The 18,645-nt window shown below is 41.4% G+C and overlaps 1 long non-coding RNA gene and 4 other non-coding genes across 5 annotated transcripts; 3 read left to right on the plus strand and 2 right to left on the minus strand.

The window, feature by feature from the left end:
- The first annotated feature begins 669 nt into the window (after nt 1-669).
- On the plus strand, nt 670-5,983 carry LOC125136230 (uncharacterized). The gene is made up of 3 exons (XR_007137126.1): nt 670-861; nt 2,948-3,049; nt 5,794-5,983. It is a non-coding gene; the product is annotated as an uncharacterized LOC125136230 (long non-coding RNA).
- Nucleotides 5,984-8,683: 2,700 nt separating this feature from the next.
- On the minus strand, nt 8,684-8,766 carry TRNAL-UAA (transfer RNA leucine (anticodon UAA)). Its single transcript has one exon. It is a non-coding gene; the product is annotated as a tRNA-Leu (tRNA).
- Nucleotides 8,767-12,606: 3,840 nt separating this feature from the next.
- TRNAV-AAC (transfer RNA valine (anticodon AAC)) lies at nt 12,607-12,679 on the plus strand. The gene has a single exon. It is a non-coding gene; the product is annotated as a tRNA-Val (tRNA).
- Nucleotides 12,680-15,647: 2,968 nt separating this feature from the next.
- TRNAM-CAU (transfer RNA methionine (anticodon CAU)) lies at nt 15,648-15,719 on the plus strand. The gene has a single exon. It is a non-coding gene; the product is annotated as a tRNA-Met (tRNA).
- Nucleotides 15,720-16,891: 1,172 nt separating this feature from the next.
- TRNAQ-CUG (transfer RNA glutamine (anticodon CUG)) lies at nt 16,892-16,963 on the minus strand. The gene has a single exon. It is a non-coding gene; the product is annotated as a tRNA-Gln (tRNA).
- Between the last annotated feature and the right edge of the window lie 1,682 nt (nt 16,964-18,645).

The raw sequence follows: 18,645 nt of genomic DNA on the forward strand, positions 1-18,645 counted from the left end.
ATGACTGGCTACTTGATGATCTTATTTCTGTTATTATTTTTAGATGCGATGATGTTATTGTAATTGTTTTTCAGAAGTGTCCTTATCTTTTAGAGATACTTAAGTTTTAGTCTTCTGTCAGTCATATAGGAGCTAGGCAATGGGAAAAATATCTATTACTGATTCTCTATTTAATTTTTTGATCTTGTACTCATTATGGATTTTTTGCATACGTTTTTATCTTAAAAAATATTGCTTTAAAATTTTATTTGTCTCTACCGCTAATTTTCCCGGCAGCCTCCTACACATGTGCCCGAGGCAAGTGCCTAACTCGTCGCATCTTTGTCTAGGCTGTGTTAAATTTATCAGTGATGTGTGTCTGAGATTTGCTTCAAACAACGCGCTGGCAGGAAGGAGGGTTGGGTTGTGATTAGTAAGATTGCCCTGAGTTGATCATTGCTGAAGCTGTGAGATATGCGCATCATCAAAGGCATTGTACTGTTTTATCTTTGTAGATGTACTTTTGAAATTTCCCCCCAAAATATCGCTGTCAAACCTGAACCCTTCCCAGTTCATTTAGAAAGCAGCACTGAAGGGAAATTAAAGGGATGTAAAGTTGTAACAGCTAGAAATAACCACAGAGACGCAGAAACCTCCCAAGTTCCTAGAGCGGACCTAGAAATAAGGGCAGTGAAGGTAAATCACCGCGTCCTTTTATTCGACCCCAGAGGCCTGAGTGTTCGAGGTCGCGGTTCCTTGGCAGTGCGCCTCCGGGATCGCGGGGATCAATAATACCCCCGGATGCTGTGCCCAAGCAGGGCCGCCTCGTGCTTCCGGGGGGCTCGAGAAGGACCAGGCTTCGGAGTCGCCAAGCTGACAAAGGTGGGACTTGGGCAAATGTCAAGAAACTTAAGTCTGGGACTAGAGTTGGTCCCCTTGGCGCACATTCTTGCTCAGAAGAAGCAGGTTGCAAAAATCAGGAGCGGGGGCGGGCGGGGGATGAAGGCCGATGAGCTCTGGCACTTCGCTTCCGGACCCGAAAGCAACCTGCGCGGCTTTCGGAGCCGAAAGGAGTCCCAGGAGCAGGTGGCACAGGCCTGCACACCCGCCGCTAGATGAGGTCCTCCCGGAAGCAGCCTGGCTGTGTGGACCGCAGTAAGTCGCTGTTTACGGGTGTGGTTGTGAGGGAAGGGGTTCAGGCTCTTGCACTACGGGTTCTGGAGAGCTCTGGGTAATAAAAACTTGTGAAAACCCGTTAACCGGAAGGCAGAAATGTCGTGACTGCTGGGTTGCACAGTTTGATGATTCTGGGCATCCAGTAAATATGTGGTGTGTAATGGTAAGGGGTCAGGGAGGTGTGAGTGGTCAGACAAGAGCAGTGCATCTCCACAGCCTGCCTTCACCTTGGAACCACCCGGAGAGTTTTTAAATGACCCAGATGATGCCGCTATGCTGAGAGTGACAATAACCATTGGGCTACTTGTCAGATCCAAGAGGTACATCTCCCTCTTGATTCTTCTGGGCAAAAGCCATTCTTCTGACATTGCCTAGCTGCCTAGACGCAGCAGTGGGGCCTAACTAGCACTTAAGTTGTATGTGGAGGTTGTGTGTGCGGGTTCTCCGAATGAAATTTACCAGTAGGGTCCTGAGTCCAAAACGTTGGATAATAGAAGGAATGAGGAGAAGAAGAGAGTCTCACTTCATCCTTCTCCAGTCTGAGGAACTCAGCAATAATTTTCTGTTTAAGCAGCTTTTTCTTCAGCAAAACCAAAATCCATGTAAGGATTTTCTGACACTTGCCAGGAGCTCAGAGATAGAATTCTAGGATTTTTTTTTTTCTGTTAGGAAAAAAAAAAGTATTAGTTATTTAATGAAACAAAATTATTCTGCGTCCTGGCTACTGCACTCAACTCCTTCATTCCGACTAGAGACCGTCTAGCGTTCGGCTAGTCACACGCATGCTCCCAGGGACAGCACTGATTCCCTGGGAGATGAATATGTTTCTTGCTCTGCAGATCCCCCTAGGTGGGTTTTCTTAATTATCGGCTGTTTTACCTGTAGAATAACATCTTCCTCGCAGCTCCCTCCAGACTGATTTCTATAAGCAGAAGTATCTTTTTATGTGGATCTTCTCATACATATTTATGTATATGTGGTCTTGTCCATAGAAAAGCAACACCATTGTATATTTTAAGAATTAGGGATGTTTGAAGATATGGTTGAGGATAAATAAACCATCAAGTTTCATCCACTTTGTGGCATGTGCCAGAATTTCTTTACTTTTTAAGGCTGAATATGATTCCATGGTATGTATATACCACATTTTGTGTATCCATTTTTTCATCCGTGGGTACTTAGATTGCTTCCACCTTTTAGCTATTGTGAATAATGCTGCTATTGCACATGGATGTACAAATATTTCTACAAGATCCTGCCTCAATTCTTTGGGGGCGTATACCCAGAAATGGAATTACATAATCTATTTAAAATTTTTTGAGAATACCTCCATACTGTTTTCCTCAGTGGCTGCTCCATTTTGTAATTTTACCAACACTATGCAGGGATTCCAATTTCTCCTCCTCCTTGCCCACACTTGTTACCTTCTGAGCTTTTTGATAGTAGCCATTCTAATGGGACTAAGGTGGGATCACTGAGGGTTTGATTTGCCTGTGCCTAATGATTAGTGATATCAGGCATCTTTTCCTGTGCTTATCAGCCTTTTGTATATCTTCTTTAGAGAAATATTTATTTAAGTTCTTTTTCCATTTTTTAATCGAGTTTTTTGTTAAGTTGTGATTTTAAAAAAATATTAATTGAAGAACCTGCTAGACCAGCTATTCTTTGCAGGGATCGTAGATAAAAGAGAAGGTATGTTCAGAAATAAGTCTTGAATCCCATTTGATTCTTCTGGTTTTTTGAGTATGTATCTGTAGAAGTAGCAATTAAAAAATGGATTCTTGTTTTCCAGATGGACAAGGTGGAGAGAGAATTCCCAGGTAATGGGATTGTAAACAGATGCAGGTCTGAGCAATAGCCTGGTGACCTTTGCTAAAGTGTATAGCAACAGCAGGTAAGTCTGGAGAGAAGGAGCCTTATAGGTCATGTGAGGCACTTGGGCATGCATCCTGCAGCCCCGTCTAAAAGAACTTTGTGTAATGGTAGCAATGTGCTATGTCTGTGTTGTACACCATAGTAGTTACTGGCTACCTGTGGCTATTGAAAACTTGAAATGTGGCTAGTACTGTTGAGTTTATCTCTTTGAACATTTATTAAGATTGTATTATCTTCATACAGCTAGTGGCCACCATATTGGACAGCACAACTCTAGGCAGAGGTTTTAAATGAGAAGGTAGCAAAACCAGATTTATATCTTAGCAAGATTACTTTATAGTCAGACTGTGGAGAATGTGTTGGATAGGGGCAAGACCCAAAGCCATAAAATCAGTTAAGAGACTTTTGAAATAATCTAGATACATGTATATAAACTTTGGCCACCTCCTCGTTTAATAGCACTTTATTCCTTTTTTTTTTAAAGTATATTAGGTTGTTTATATGATTAGAACTCCAAAGAATAAGTAACAGCAAATTAATTGGGGTAGAAACTTTAGTTATCATGTGAATGTCCTGTTGAAAGGCTAGCCAGAAACTTCTGGAAGGTTTTCTCCAAAACATTGTCCAGTGGCCCGTGCTTTTCTTGCTGCTTTGTGATCTCTAGAGCACTGTCCTTATCCACATGGGCAAAACCGAATCACTTCTAGACAGTGCTCTAGAGAGCACATCTGATTTTGCTACCTTCTCTTTTAAAACCTTTCCCTCTCTGTAGGAAAGGGGGAGAAAGTATTTGTGACCAAGCAACTTCCTTTTAAGCAACATGACAGAATGAAAGTTGTACACAACACTTTTGCTCACATTCTGGGTTAAGCTAAAGCTTGAGAGATTCTTTCTGACATCAGAGGGGCCACATATGTAGAAAAGACTTCGTCAATGTGAAAACTTGGGAAATTTTTCAGCCACAGCTCAGCCTTTCCTGCCTAACAGCACTCTTGCATGGAGAAAGAAGGAGGTGGTCTTTGAATGTGAGGAATGAGAGAAAACTTTTGCACAATATCAAAGACTCCTTGCTGTATCACTCTGCTAGGCCTGTTGTAACAAAGTACCAGCACTGGGTGGCTTAAAGAACAGAAATGTGTTTTCACACAATTCCGAAGTCAGAAAGTCCAAAACCAAAGTATCAGCAGGGTTGGTTCCTTCTAAGGGCCATGAGGAAAGATCTGTTTGAGGCCTTTTATTTTATTATTATTTTTGTTTTTTGCCTTTTCTAGGTCTGCTTCTGCAGCATATGGAGGTTCCCAGGCTAGGGGTCTAATCTGAGCTGTAGCCACGGGCCTACACCAGAGCCACAGCAACAGGGGATCCAAGCTGCATCTGCGACCTACACCACAGCTCACGGCAACGCTGGATCCTTAACCCACTGAGTGGGGCCAGGGATCGAACCTGCAACCTCATGATTCCATCCGCTCCCTATGTCTCTTCACATTGTCTTCCCTCTGTGTGTCACTACATTCATCTTTCCTCTTTTTATAAAGACACAGTCATATTGGATTAGGGCCCATCCTAATGACAGCATGTGAACATTTTATCATTTTACTTCTTTAAAGACCCTATCTCCAAATAAGAGTCACATTCTGCCATACTGAGGGATAAGACAAATATTTGAATGTTGGGGGAATACAATTCAACCCATCATACCTAATAAATATACTACCAGAGTTCACATCTCATTTGACGTCAGAAATCTATATTTAAGGAAACCATTCATAATAACACTTAACATGTTTTTATGACAACCCCAAATAAATTTGTCAACTGCTGCTCTGTTTTGATAGTTAAAACAGAGGTGCACAGAGTTCAAACTTCATTGTTTTAAACAGAAAAGAAATAAATCCAGACCTGCCTCTCTTCTTTAAATATTCATCCAGTTTCTTCTGTCAGGGAACCAAAATCTCCAGTTATTAATGCTAGTCTAAAATTCTGGACAGAAGAAGTTAACTCCTAAATTAGTGCTCCTTGTGCCCCAACTTTACATAAATGAAACAAGATGAAAATATATGAATAAGTCTTTTTTAAAGAAGTATGTGATCTCTTTGGGAAGCCACATTAAAAGACATACACACTGCAAGAAACACCTTGTAGGTAAATACTTCTAAACAGGTATTTTAATAATATAAGCAGCATTTACAAATTCAGTAGATTTTCTTTCTTTCTTTTTTCTTTTTTTTAAATGCTGTACCTCCGGCACATGGAAGTTCCCAGGCTCGAGGTCAAATTGGAGCTGCAGCTGCTGGCCTAGCCACAGCCACAGCAATGCCAGGTCTGAGCCTCATCTGCAGCCAACACTGCAGCTCATGGCAAAAATGGATAGTTTAACTTACTGAGAAAGGCCAGGGATTGCACCTGCATCCTCATGGATACTAGTCCAATTCTTGCCCAGTGAGCCACAATGGGAACTCCACAGCTATTATCACAAACTCCTTGCACCTTTGATTTTCTCCACCATCCTAGCTAGAGGGTTAAAATCCTTCCCTTCCCTTCTCCCTTGTAATTGGGTTAGCACGTGACCTGGGTCTAACCACTGAGAGTCAAGTGAAAGTTGTTTGTTGGAGGACTTCTCGAAACATTTTTTTTTTTTAAATCAAGTGACTTCTCTAAAAAAATATATAAGTATAAAAGGAAGGGGCTGTGACTTGGCTGACATGCTCCATCACTCTTTATCCTGTACTTCTTTTCTCTTCTTTCTTCCTTTCTGGAATTTAGACAAGATTCCAGGAAGAACAGCAGCTGTTATGGATCTATGATGATGAAAGCCACACAACAAAGACAACTGAACAAAGAAGACAGCAGGAGCTTGGGAACTTCATGACATTCTTGAACAGTGGTGCCAGCACTGAATGAATGCCCTTAGGACCTCTTATTAAATGACATATACTAACTCCTTTCTGTTTAACCACCTGAAGTAGAGTTTTCTGTTACAGTGAATCCAATCCTAACTGATGATACTGGCTAATATGTATCAGCACCTGTTGTGGGCCAGTGCATTTCTAAGCGCTTTCATATGCGCACTTGTTTAATCCTCACAATGACTTTATGAGATAGGCCAAAGGTTCTCAAAATGTGGTCCCCAAGCCAGCAGCATCAGCATCACCCGGAATGTTCATAACACAGTATCACAGTTTAACAGATTAAAGCAATGCCCATTTACGTAATCAGAGTTCTATAGGTATGAAATCTGGACACAGCATAGCTGGGTTCTCCACTCAGGATCTAACAAGGCTAAAATCATACACAGGGCTATGTTCCAAGCTCTCAAGGTTATGGTGGAATCCTTGTTTTCTTGCTGTCAGCTGGATGCTCTCAGCTCCCACAGGCCGCCAGATTCTGTTGACACCCCCTCTCCATCTTCAAAGCCAGCAACAGATTCTCCTTCACTTCAAATCCCTCAATTCCCCTCATGCTTATAATCTCTGGCTCCAGGAAGAACCTTAAAAGGAAGGGCTCACCTAATTAGATCAGGTTCACTCTTGATAATGTTCCTTTCTTAAAGTCAACTGTGCTATATAGCACACCCTAGTCATATTCACAGTCCAAGGAATTGTGCAGGGTTTGTACCCAGGGGGAGGGCATCTTGGGGGCCATCATAGGATTCTGCCTACCTCAAGAAACGGCCAACAGAGGTTGGAGGTGAGTAGAAATTGTCAGCATCACCCATGATTGGAGGAATTTAATAAACTCAGATAGAATAGGTTCAGATCTTTCCTGTGGCAAAGATGAGGGTGGGACTCTTGCATTTGAGTCTGTCATGAAGAAAAGTGACATAATTTAACTTCTGTAGGGAGGGAACCCAGACATTGGTGTCATCAGCATTACACGCTAGACAACTTTGCTAACAAGCCACTAAGAGACTGCTGTGGTGTCTTTTTAGAAAGTTTTAGTGTAAATAACTCTCTGGAGTCTCATTTAAGAAAGAAAACAAACACTCCACTCATTATCTCTTACCCCTTCCAAGGGAAAGAAACAAGGAAAGGAAAATCCACTTTTGCTAGGGATGAATCTTGCCTCTCCATGGAAACTTAGTCTTTCTCAAACCAGCTTATTCAGATAAATGTTCTCAGTAGGAGCTTCCTTCTTCCCAGGACAGCCAGGAGCAAACACTAAGTTGGTGGCTCAGACTTGAAGCCCAAGGCAGCTCATGAAAATGACCCAACCAGCTGTTAGGATTTGAGAACATCTGAATGTGAAATCTGGATGTTTGACCTCAAAACAAACAATTTAAATATAAGAACAATTTTTATTTGAATTCTAGGTTTATGTTAAAGACTGCTGTTAAGAAAGAGTGAGTTGCTTCTAAGGGGAAAGGGAAATAGCCTGCAGAGTGGCAAAGAAAGCTTCTTAATTTGCCAGGTCTTCTTAGTGTATAATCTTTTCATTCTTACAACTGCCTTCCATGAAGCAGGGATTATTATCCCCATTTAGCAAAGGAAGAAATCAAGGCTCAGAGAGTTGGTGGGAAAGACAGAATTCGAATGTATGATTGTTGAGTTTCAAAGTCCATGCTCTTTCAAATCATCTTCAAGACGCCAGGCCCTCTGAATTATAAAGAGAACAGAATTTAATATGCTGGCATTTCAATCCATGGATAGAGTATGGATATTCAATAATGGTATTGTGATTACTGGTAATCTTCTGGAAATAAAAGTAGAGTTGAATCTATACCTTACATACTAATGTAAGACACAGAAAAAAAATCAAATATATTAACAATCTAAATATTTAAAAAAATGGACACTCCGTAAGAAATCACTGAATTCCTTTGTTACTCTTGTTTCTATTATAGTGGGAAAAGGCATATCCAAGTTAGATGTAAAACCTCAGGAAAAGACTGATAATTTCACCTGCCTAGGTCAAAGTCTGTATATCTGAAATTCTCATGAAGTTCAAAGGCAAATAACAAACTGGACTGCTTGTGACATAGAAAAACAGGAGTTAATTGGCTCATTTAAAGAGATCCTACAAATCATAAGAATAACCTAGCAATTAGGTAAAAAAAAAAAAATGGGTAAAGGATATTAAAAAATGGTTCACACAAAAGGAAATACAGACGTCTCTTAAACATAAAAGATGTTCAATAATACTATTAACTACAAAAATGCAATAAAAAACAAAAGAGCAACCCTCCACTAAGGGACCATTTTTACATTTTAAACTGGAAAAACAGAACAAAACAAAAGACTTGTATTCTGCTGGTGGAAGTTCAATCATGCTTTCCAGAGTGAGTAGGAGGGACACCGGCAGATTTGGAAAAAATGAGAACATCCGCTCTCACTTCATGAGAGCTACAGAGAGCTTTACTGTTACTATTAATGAGGTCGAAGATTCCACTCCTTTTGGAATTCAAAGACCTGGAAAATTAAAATCTCTTAGGCATACTACCGATTGGGGAAATATTTCCTTACGCTGGCAATCTGAAAGGACTGTCAGGGAAAAGAATTCACACTTAAAACTGCCTATAGAAGTAATTTCTTTAGGCTTGAAGACAAAAAACAAGATAGTGTTCACGAAAGAAAAAGACACTCTTCTGAGGAAATTGTGTATGTTCAGGTTTAATGACAGGTGTTCTCCCGAGAGAGATACTGACGGTCAAAACCTCTACCGAGAGTGGGGTTCGAACCCACGCGGGCACTAGCCCATTGGATCTTAAGTCCAACGCCTTAACCACTCGGCCATCCCGGTAACTGAAAACGCTACTTTTGCAATCCTTTTTAAATTAGAACCAATGTATTTGCGCTGCGCATTGAAGACATACTGAATTATTTCTGACTTTGTGGAATTGTATCAAAACATGGGGAGGATTATGACAGAGAAACGCAACCAGGTCTCTGTGTTTTCAGAAGCTGCCCATCCTCCCCCAACCCCTCTTACTAGATTGCCTAATGTTCCGGAGAAATGTTTGTCTTTACCCGATACAAAAAGAAAAACGAGCGAGAGGAGGGGGGCAGAAAGCCATAGAAACCACCTCATTAACTCCACCTACTATTTGTACGTCACCAAAGGCGCTGTCCCAATTTTTCTTTCCTATTTTTCCCCTAGGTATAAACCTTCCCTCACCCTATTCACCTCCTCGAATCTTACATAATTACAGAGAGTACACATAAAAGGAAGTTAATCACCGCGTCGTTGTGACTTTTGAAATTGGAAAAACTTTGGTTTTCATGATTAACCAGTGGATGGGTTCACTGCTGTAAATACATGCTTGCAAATATTAATGTCAGGAGTGGCAGAGTAAATGTACATGCAGCAACATTGGATGGGACTTAAAGTTACAATACTTTTGAAAGAGAACACTGAAGAAAGAGATGTAGAAGCTCTGCTTCTACCTGTAAAAGATTCACTGCTGTGGAAATTGCCCTTCCCCGTAAACAAATAGGATGCTGGAATAAGTACCTGATATAACTATTTTCAGACATTTGTCTGCTGTCCGTGCTGGGCTTTGATTCCTGAGAGAATGAAAAACAAGTGAGTCTTACAAAGGTTTTAGCTTATTGCCTGGAGGTGGTTTCTAGGCCTCAGTGCAGTGAGAAGGAATTCACACAGAACCAGGTTGTGTCACTGAATTGAAAGCACAAAGACAGTAAAGATTACAGGGAAGCCAAAGCAGTTAGAGCACGTGGGCCAGAATACCAGAGAGGATAAAGCTGCTGAAGAAAGTGCTCCAGTCCTCAGGGGGAATTTCTGGTATCTTTGGTGGAATATTGATTTGTGCATCAGTAGGGTTAAAACTCCACGAGGCTGCGGAAAGAACCACTGGAAATCAATCAACTGCTCCTAACTGTCGGGGAATAGTTCTCACCAGCTATAGTGAAGAGACCTCATAATTTATGGGGCATGAGGTAGAGTCCTTACAAAGGAATAACCTTAGTTAGAGCTAAATTTGCCCAACCAGAGTTTAGGCTCACCCTACCAAAATTTGTAGGTAAGCCACCAATGGATTAAATGGACCCCAAGGAAAATGTCATCTGAACCTGGAAGAAAGGGGATGATCCTTAATTTAGCAACAGAAAGGTTAGAAACATTATTGCCTGCAGCATCACTGAATATGGAAAACAAACCCCTGAAGTGGCTTATTTAGCTAAAGAAATCTCCAGACAGACTTACAAAGGTGTTGCCTAGCCTTTTCTTGCTGTTGATAGTAAAATGTGAGAGGAGAGATTCAAGTTAAGGGAAGAATTGTTAAATATAATTAGCTTTTAAGGGCTAGAACTAGATGAACTAGAACTTGCTGGGTTGAAAGGAAAGCTAGTATTTCCAGCTACTCCAGCTGGAAAATGATGGTAAAATTAAGAAATAACTTTCAGAAAAAGATCAAATCCAGACCATTGTCAGAAAATGTGGTCTAAAAGTTAAGCCAAGGGTGTGATTGTAGAATCCTTTGTTAGGACCTCAAAATGAGTTAAGGTGGTATCTAAACAGCAAAACCAATCCCTAAACAACAGTCCTCCTACAAATATTAAGGGTGTGGTCCCACTGCAGTTTTACAGAAGCCAAGGTAGACAAGGACTTATTTTCATGAGGTTTGTGAATGTGGCTTTTGTTTAATACAGAGGCTGGCAAACTTTTTCTTGAATAGTCCAGATGGTAAATATTTTAGGCTTTGTGGGCCATACAGTTTCTGTGGAAATGACTCAAATCTGCTGCTGTAACAGGAAAACTGCTCCGGGGCATTGTTCTCAGTATCACTCACCCACAGAGTGAATAAATGAAATGAGAGCTTAGGAGAGAAGGCAGGCTCACTGGTACGCCTAAGAGATGCAATGGTTCTCAAAATAAGCAGAGTCCCTACCTGACAGAGCTGACATTCAAGTGGCATTCTTGACATTAGAGCAGTTTCCTGAAGGAAGAAGACGGTCTTCACAATTCATCTTACTATTCTCATTCTGCAGCAGGAGAGTTCTTCTTTGGTTCATACTGAGGCCCAAGTATACTTTCTTGTTGAATCCCAAAGAAACTACAAACATTAAAAAACAAAACAAACAAAACAAATTGGAATGTGGCAGTTGGTAAAATAGCAGGACTGTCACTTACGAGGTAGGTGGGCTTCGTGGCTTAGCTGGTTAAAGCGCCTGTTCTAATAAACAGAAGATCCTGGGTACGAATCCTGGCGAGGCCTCACTTTGCTACCTTCTCAAGGTGAAGCTCTTAAAAGCTAATTATGGTCACCGCTCAAAGCCGGTTTAGATTTCCCCTGAACTGAAGCCACTTTGCAGAAGAACAAAAAAAAAAAAAAAAAAAAGGAGTTAGGAAATTAACTCGACATTGATTAGGAAGATTCTATGCTATAAACTAGAGTTCAACTGTAGCTTTCTCTTTTGTAGCTACTTTCCACATTTCCTAAGAAACTTGCCGTCACAATGAACATGTTAGCCTTTAATACAATTCAAAAGAGAAGGCAAGAAAAACGATAAGACTTACATATTATATACCCTGAGTGCTGTCATAACTGTTCCTCCTTGCATGATTCTCATGCTAGGACATCACTGAATGTATTGAAAAGCAAAGTTCTTCACTAACCATTCTTCTTACTCTCTTTCAAGATATCATCGTGTTACTTTGCTTTTCAATATATTCAGTGATGTCCTGTAACACGATGACATCTTGAAAAAGAGTAGGAAGAACGGTTAGTGAAGAAATATGTCAAGACAAAACAAAAAAACTAACAAGAGACTGGAGACAAATGAGACTTGAAGTCCAAATCATTTCTTAGATTAGCAATTTAAGTGTCTTCTCTTTGTTTTTCTGTCAATCTAGCAAAACATTTGTCAATTTTATTGAACTTTTCAAATAGCCAAACTTTGGTTTCATTGATATTTTTGGTGTTGTTTCCAGCTTTCCCTTCCGGATGGCCAGTCTTTTCTGAGTGCCTGCCTTATGGATTTAGAACTTGCTTAGCCAGTCCTCACAACTGACATACTCAAATTCTTCCAATAAATATCTCCCACCAATATAAAAATGTTCCCTATGACTCTACACAAACTGACCACCCCTGGGTAAGCATCACACATATCAAGAACATTCCCAGACCTTTTCCAGTAACTACTCACTTTCTTCAAAGGGATCCATTATTCTGACTCCTAACAGTGGAAAGGAGTCTTGTCTTCTTTGTAGTGCAAACAACTGGAGTCATAGAATACATCCTTTTGTGTGTGTGTGATTTCTTTTGGTCAGCAGACCTTTGAGGTTCATTCACATAGTTTGTGGACTGTTCTCTCCTGTTGTATTTTCTCAAGTGACTGCAGATGAGCACTTGAGATGTTTCCATTCTTTCAACTGTTAAGTGCGGGTTGCTGGATATTCTGGTAAATGTCCCTGATGAAGATATATTCTGATTTTTGCAACATCAATGATCAGGATATGGTGTTGTATATTTTAATGAACAGGAAGTCTGGGATATATAAAAGAACAACGACCAGAAGAACTGAGTCGAAGTTACTTCCAGGTATATATTATAAAAGCGCATCCATGTAGGGTTTACAAAAAGAAAAGATAAATACAGGAACCCTCTCTTTTGTCGAGCAGGTTTCCGTAGTGTAGTGGTTATCACGTTCGCCTAACACGCGAAAGGTCCCCGGTTCGAAACCGGGCGGAAACACATCGTGTTCTGTCTTTTACTTTCACATGAAGGTTCATTCTAATTTGGCTACAAGCAGTCTTTGTTTATCTTTCAACAGAAGAACCTTCAGGTGCCCTGTGTAGCTCTGAGCTCTGAGTTTGCCCAACTCCCGCCAAGCTCTTGGGCCTCTGCAGACCTCTCTCTCCCCTTCAGTTCAGAGCCCAGTCTGCAGGCTGTTAGGGATCCTGGAGGTGTGAATCTGGAGAAGCGCCCTCCGTAAAGGACCCTGCCTGCGACCCAGGGAGGAGACCGGCTTCCCTGGCATCCCAAGAACAGCACACGTAGGTTTTCCGCAGAGTTTTCTCAAGGATTTATAAGAAGGAAGAGAATTCTGCTTTGAGCTTGGCGGGGATTGGAGAGTTTGTCTTCTGCTGAAGCACAGAGAAGGTTTTCTAAACTAGAGGTTAAGTGGTAACATTATTTGGACATGTGGACCCACATTTAACACAGAAACTGCTTGAGGTTTGTGTGTGGGGGGGGTTTATTTTGGGTTTTTTTTTTTTTTTTTGGTTTTAAATTAACTATTGGTCAGCGGTCTGATTGTTATGGATATTCAAACCCCTAATTGGGGCATTATCTCAGCATGCTCTTATCAACTAAAGGAATCAATAACTAACAAAACAATTACGTATACAACTTAAGATGCCAAACCAGCATCGTCACTTAATATTTCACTGTAATAAAGCAGGTAAATTCTCTAACTCTTCCTATTTCCACCCTCCCCCACCAACCACCAGTTGCAACTCACCCATTTCTTCAATAAACTCAATAAGCTATCTAAACGGTTGTAAGTAAACAACAAAGTCAAAAGCAACAACAAACCACCTCCTGCCCACTGAAAGAACTTGAAAAAGAGAATACTTGAGCTCATTCTTGCGTCGCTTTGTGGAAATAGGAAAGATGTCCTTTCTCATCTGTATCTGCACCTAAATAAAAAGAGGCATGCTTCCTCACTGAAAATCAACATTGATCTTTAAAACCGAACTAATAGACTTAAAGGAAGACGTTTGGTTCTTTTACTTCTGTGGGTGCCCTAGAATATCCATGGAGAAGATGATACGGTGAGAGCATTTCCTCCGTGTTTCTTATGACATCCTAGTGCTAATCAAGGTTGCTCCTCCATGGTTAGAATAAGGCCAGTCGATCTCGGTCTGACCTGTTGAGACCTGCTGAGACCTGCTGGATTCACAAGTTCAAGGTCACTCCTAGCAAATCCAATGTCTGTAGAAGGCCATTCCAAACAAATTTGATTTTTATTCGATCTAATGATTCTTCAAGACTTGAAGGTCTCACACCTGTGTCCAGAGCTAATTTTAGATGATGTTAGGGATTCTGAGGTTGCTGGAAATATTTTTAGGTTATTAATAGCAAAATAATCTTCATTAATAGCAGGGAACTCACTAAATTTTAAAGTTCTCTCCACTCAAAATATCTACCCTTCACCTCAAGTTTACTTATTTTACATTCATCTCAAGAATCACCTTATCCTGAAACATCTTCTCTGACAAATGTGAGTTAGATTGTTAGGCCAATATGAGTTAGAGCTGGTTAAACCCTGACCCTTGTCTCTCATCCTGGCTTGGAAGCCAACTGGTCACAGGAAGCCCATGCCCCTTCTGCCCCCACTTCAGGCCATGCACTCCCCGCTCCAAGCATTTCCTGGGCACAAATTGCTGGTTGCTTTCCAACTTTGGAATCCTAATTCTAAAAAGTCATTTTTGTAATCAAGCACTAAATCCTGGGGTGTGTGAGCCAGATGGAGAAAGGAACGTAGGAAAGTACGGATAAACACCAATTAAAATTCATTGGGAGTTCTCGTCGTGGCTCAGCGGTAACGAACCGGACTAGTATCCATCAGGACTTGGGTTCGATCCCTGGGTCTCACTCAGTGGGTTAAGGATCCGGCGGCTCTGTAAGTTGTGATGTAGGTCGCAGACGCGGCTGGGACACCGCCTGGCTGTGGCTGTGGTGCAGGCCGGCAGCTACAGCTCAAACTCGACCCGTAGCCTGGGAACTTCCATATGCTGCGGATGCAGCCCTGAAAAGGGGGAAAAAGATTCCTCTGTCTTCTCCCTGAGGTTTTCTGGTCTGAATTTGTGAAAGATTTGGGTCACTGGGCAAAAACCTTCCTCAGTCTTGATCATGGAGTTTTAATATTGTTCGTTTTGATAAGTAGGAATTATAAGGAAAGGGGGAAAATGCCACCAATGTTCTAAAGAAAGAAAAATTAACAATACCGAACATGTCCATTTTAATTTTCGGAGGTAACTCTTGGGTGTAGAGAAGCTCCGGCGGTAGCTTCAGATCACCTTCCATGGGGAGAGGTCTTTGGTTCCCAAACTGGGTGGAAACCCCTCTTGGCACTATATATATTTTTTCTTTTTCTACTTGAGCTTTGAAAATTTCTAGTTTCACTTAATTCTATTGCAGTTGAGGGCAGGAATGCTTAGGACGGAAAATAGCAGGCCGAGCACAGTATAAAAAGCGCCAGAGGTCTCCATCCAGGCCTTTGGTCTGAAAGAGCCAACATTCTCTGAGGACAAGGGAAAACTGTTCTGACCTCGTCCTCATGACCTCAGATGACCTCAGATGGACAGGAAGCCCCTTTTCACAATTCCAAGGGCAGAGGCCTGGGAGGGTAAACCAGGTACCGGGAAAGCTGAAAGTGGCACTTAGTCAAGTCAGTAGGTGGCAATGCTTTTTCTAATTTCCTCAAATTAGAAATTTTCTTGAGCACAGGAAACGGAGCAGCAGTTAATATCCTTCCTTCTCAAGTCTGGCTTCATGCCTTCCTGGGTTAACCCCGAGACTACCGGAGTCATTTGATTCTTGGGGAAGTTGATCTTAGAGAGACCAAGCCAAAAAAGGAGACCAGAAAAACATTCATTCCGGCAAAGTAGCTGATCTTTCATGTAGTTAAGAGGAGAATTAAATCTCGCACCATCGCAGCAGAGTGGCGCAGCGGAAGCGTGCTGGGCCCATAACCCAGAGGTCGATGGATCGAAACCATCCTCTGCTAAGACAGTTTGTTTTGTCTCCCCCCACCCCTTGGAGTAACTACATTCTAGAGTCTGTAGAAGATGACCTCTGAGAAACTACCGGATTTCACAAAATTCGTCTAGGAATGTGCTTGATATTTTCCTTCTTTCTCCCCCAGATGATTGCACAATTTCCTTCTCACTCATTTTTAGGTAGAGGCAAATCCTATTTCTAGAGCACAGAAACAGGAGGTGACAAATTTCATGTTTACCTCCAATAAATTAACCTTCTATCATCCAGAGAATATACACTGTGGTAGAATATGATTTTATATTTTTTTGCACATTTTCTTACACGCAAAGAAAAAATATTGTTACTTACTTTTGCCTGAGACCATTTGTTTCTGTAAACCTATTGCCTTTTTACTTGAGTGGGAGTTTCCTGCCTCCTTTCACTCTTTCTCCACATAAATTCTTTGATTCGTACATATTATATAAAAGCCTCAGTGTGATTTCAGGATTTAAAATCGCCATTATTTGTAGATCTCTTGCTGCCACAAATTACAAACAAACCTGATGTTATTAAAATGTTTCTAACAGTTTCAAGGCTTAAAAGCAGTTCTTCAATTTATCTCAAAAAGAGTGAGGTGATACTTTGCAAGTAGGCAGGACAGAGAATAAAGAAAAAAGGGAGGGTTACTGGTGGGAGAGATAGAGAAGGAACAGGGAAGATTGGAAGAGAGAAAAATAGGAGTCCACAGACTTCCCTTGCGATATGGTTCATAAAAATCAGAAGAGATTACATTTTTATGCTTAAAGGTGACTATTATACTACTTTGAAACAATAAAATATGTATTTAAAAAATGAGATAAGATTTCTAGTTATTTCTAACTGTGGGGTCTCTGTATTTTGAGGTTTTTTTTTTTCTTAGTTTGAGTTTTCAAGTTTACTAGTAGCATGCAATCAATAAAAAGTTGATATAACTTTTGAGAAATATTTGGTATGTGAAGAATAAAATTGCATTTGACCTTAATGAAAGGGGCAGAATTTTCTTCCCCCACTTTCTTCATATGTCTGCAATTGAAATTTTCTAAGAGTTGAAATGGGGAGGCTCCGGTAGAAATAACATAGTTGATACTTCGCGGAGAGAGGGGCCTTGGATAAGTTGATACTTCGCGAAGAGAGGGGCCTTGGATAAAACAAATCAGCTGTAGGTCCCACCGAGATTTGAACTCGGATCGCTGGATTCAGAGTCCAGAGTGCTAACCATTACACCATGGGGCCCGCTGTGCAGGAAGGTTTTCTAAATTCTTCGATGATATAGTTCTGTCTCCCTAAATTCTCTTAACTGGTTATCTAAAAGGTATAAGCACATTTTGCTTTTCCTACTCTAGGATTAAGTCATTACACTTAACTGTCTCAGCCTCGATTCAACATCTTTTAAGAATCTTAATGGAAAATACTGACTTCCAAATGTTAGGAATTCTCCCCTTGACCCACCCGTTCCCACTGGGGGCAAGTGTTTTGTACAATAGTAATAACCTCACCTAGGGTCCCCCGTGAGATAGGGAGCATTATCACTATTTAACAGGTGAAAAACCTGAGGCAGAAACCTGGTATTCTTCAGGCTGCTTTGTCCGATTCTGCTGCTTTCACAAAAATCATCCTTTACTAGGGGAGTATCTGCTGCTTTTGCAGACGCGTTATGGAATGATATTGATGTAAGGAAAACTGAAATAAACATATTTGGAAGACGAGGTTGGATGTGGGTCCTTGCAGCCCTGGGAGCACCACTCGGAGTTGGGGTCGGTGAAGGGAAGTGGGAAGGAAAGGCTCTGTGGAATTTTCCTAGGACGGAATATAGCCCCATGGTCCCTCTGCTCCCCTTTCACCAACGAGAATTGCGTTCAGAGGAGACGCCCAGTTGAACACAAAGAAGATTCCTCGCCACGCCTGCCACATTCATTTCTCCGCACACACATAGTTTCCACACTTTGTGAAAACCCACAAGACAAATCGGTTTCTGTGACTGGTCTTGGTGAATGTTCGGATTCGCTTCCTAATCCGGTCACTTCGGAAACTCCTGGGACTGGCTTTTTGCTGGTTCAGAGCACGAAGATATTCAGTACAAGTTTAGGAGTGAGTCCCTAGCAATTTCTTTAGTGGTATAGGGCAGTTTAGTTTTGCTCCAAGTAGTTTGATGCCTGTCGGATGAGACTGGCCAATTAAAATTGAGTTTTATGGCTTGCGGATTGCGGTTGCCTTCCAGGATTTCGCGTTATAAGCGAAGAAACGCTGGAGATGGGCTTCGAGGATGGCGCGCCCTCTTGTGGACACAGATGAAAAAACGCAAAACCCCACCAAACCCCACAAAACACCTCCAAGAAACAACGAAAAACTCCACAAACCTGTAACTATCCCTGTAAATGCTGGGCTTCTTGCGGGATTCCCTTGCAGCAGTAATTTTTCAGGGTGGATTTTACTGGACAAGGTCTTCAAATTGTTTCATTTTTGGAAAGCTGGGTTGAGAATTTCTCCAAGCCTAAATCAGGCGGAGGATGGTCAAGGACAGTTCGTAGTTTGCACCAAGTGGGTAGGAAACCCTCAGGAGAGAGGAGAAAAATTCTCTATTGGGGATTCTAAACCGTCGGAACGTAGCAGTGACAAGAGAAAGTCCTTGAAAAGGAGATGTCTTTAAACCTGCGCTGGGAAAGCCCAGTAGATTCCTCATTCCTCGACATAACCGGTTCAATTACATTTTCCAACACCACAGGGAATAGTCCCAACAGCCTTGACCTTGTGCGGTTCCTGATATGTTAACAAAAGTGCACCATGTGCAGGAAGGTGCCTGGGACTTGTGCAGGTGCGCCTCTTCCTCTGGCAGAAAAAAATCAGGGCCATGCCCTACAGCTCTCCCAGATTCCCGTCCTCAGGCAAACTGAGATGAGAGCAGTAAGTGAAACTCT

Source organism: Phacochoerus africanus, chromosome 9, assembly GCF_016906955.1.
Source record: "Phacochoerus africanus isolate WHEZ1 chromosome 9, ROS_Pafr_v1, whole genome shotgun sequence".
NCBI classification, from domain to species: domain Eukaryota; kingdom Metazoa; phylum Chordata; class Mammalia; order Artiodactyla; family Suidae; genus Phacochoerus; species Phacochoerus africanus.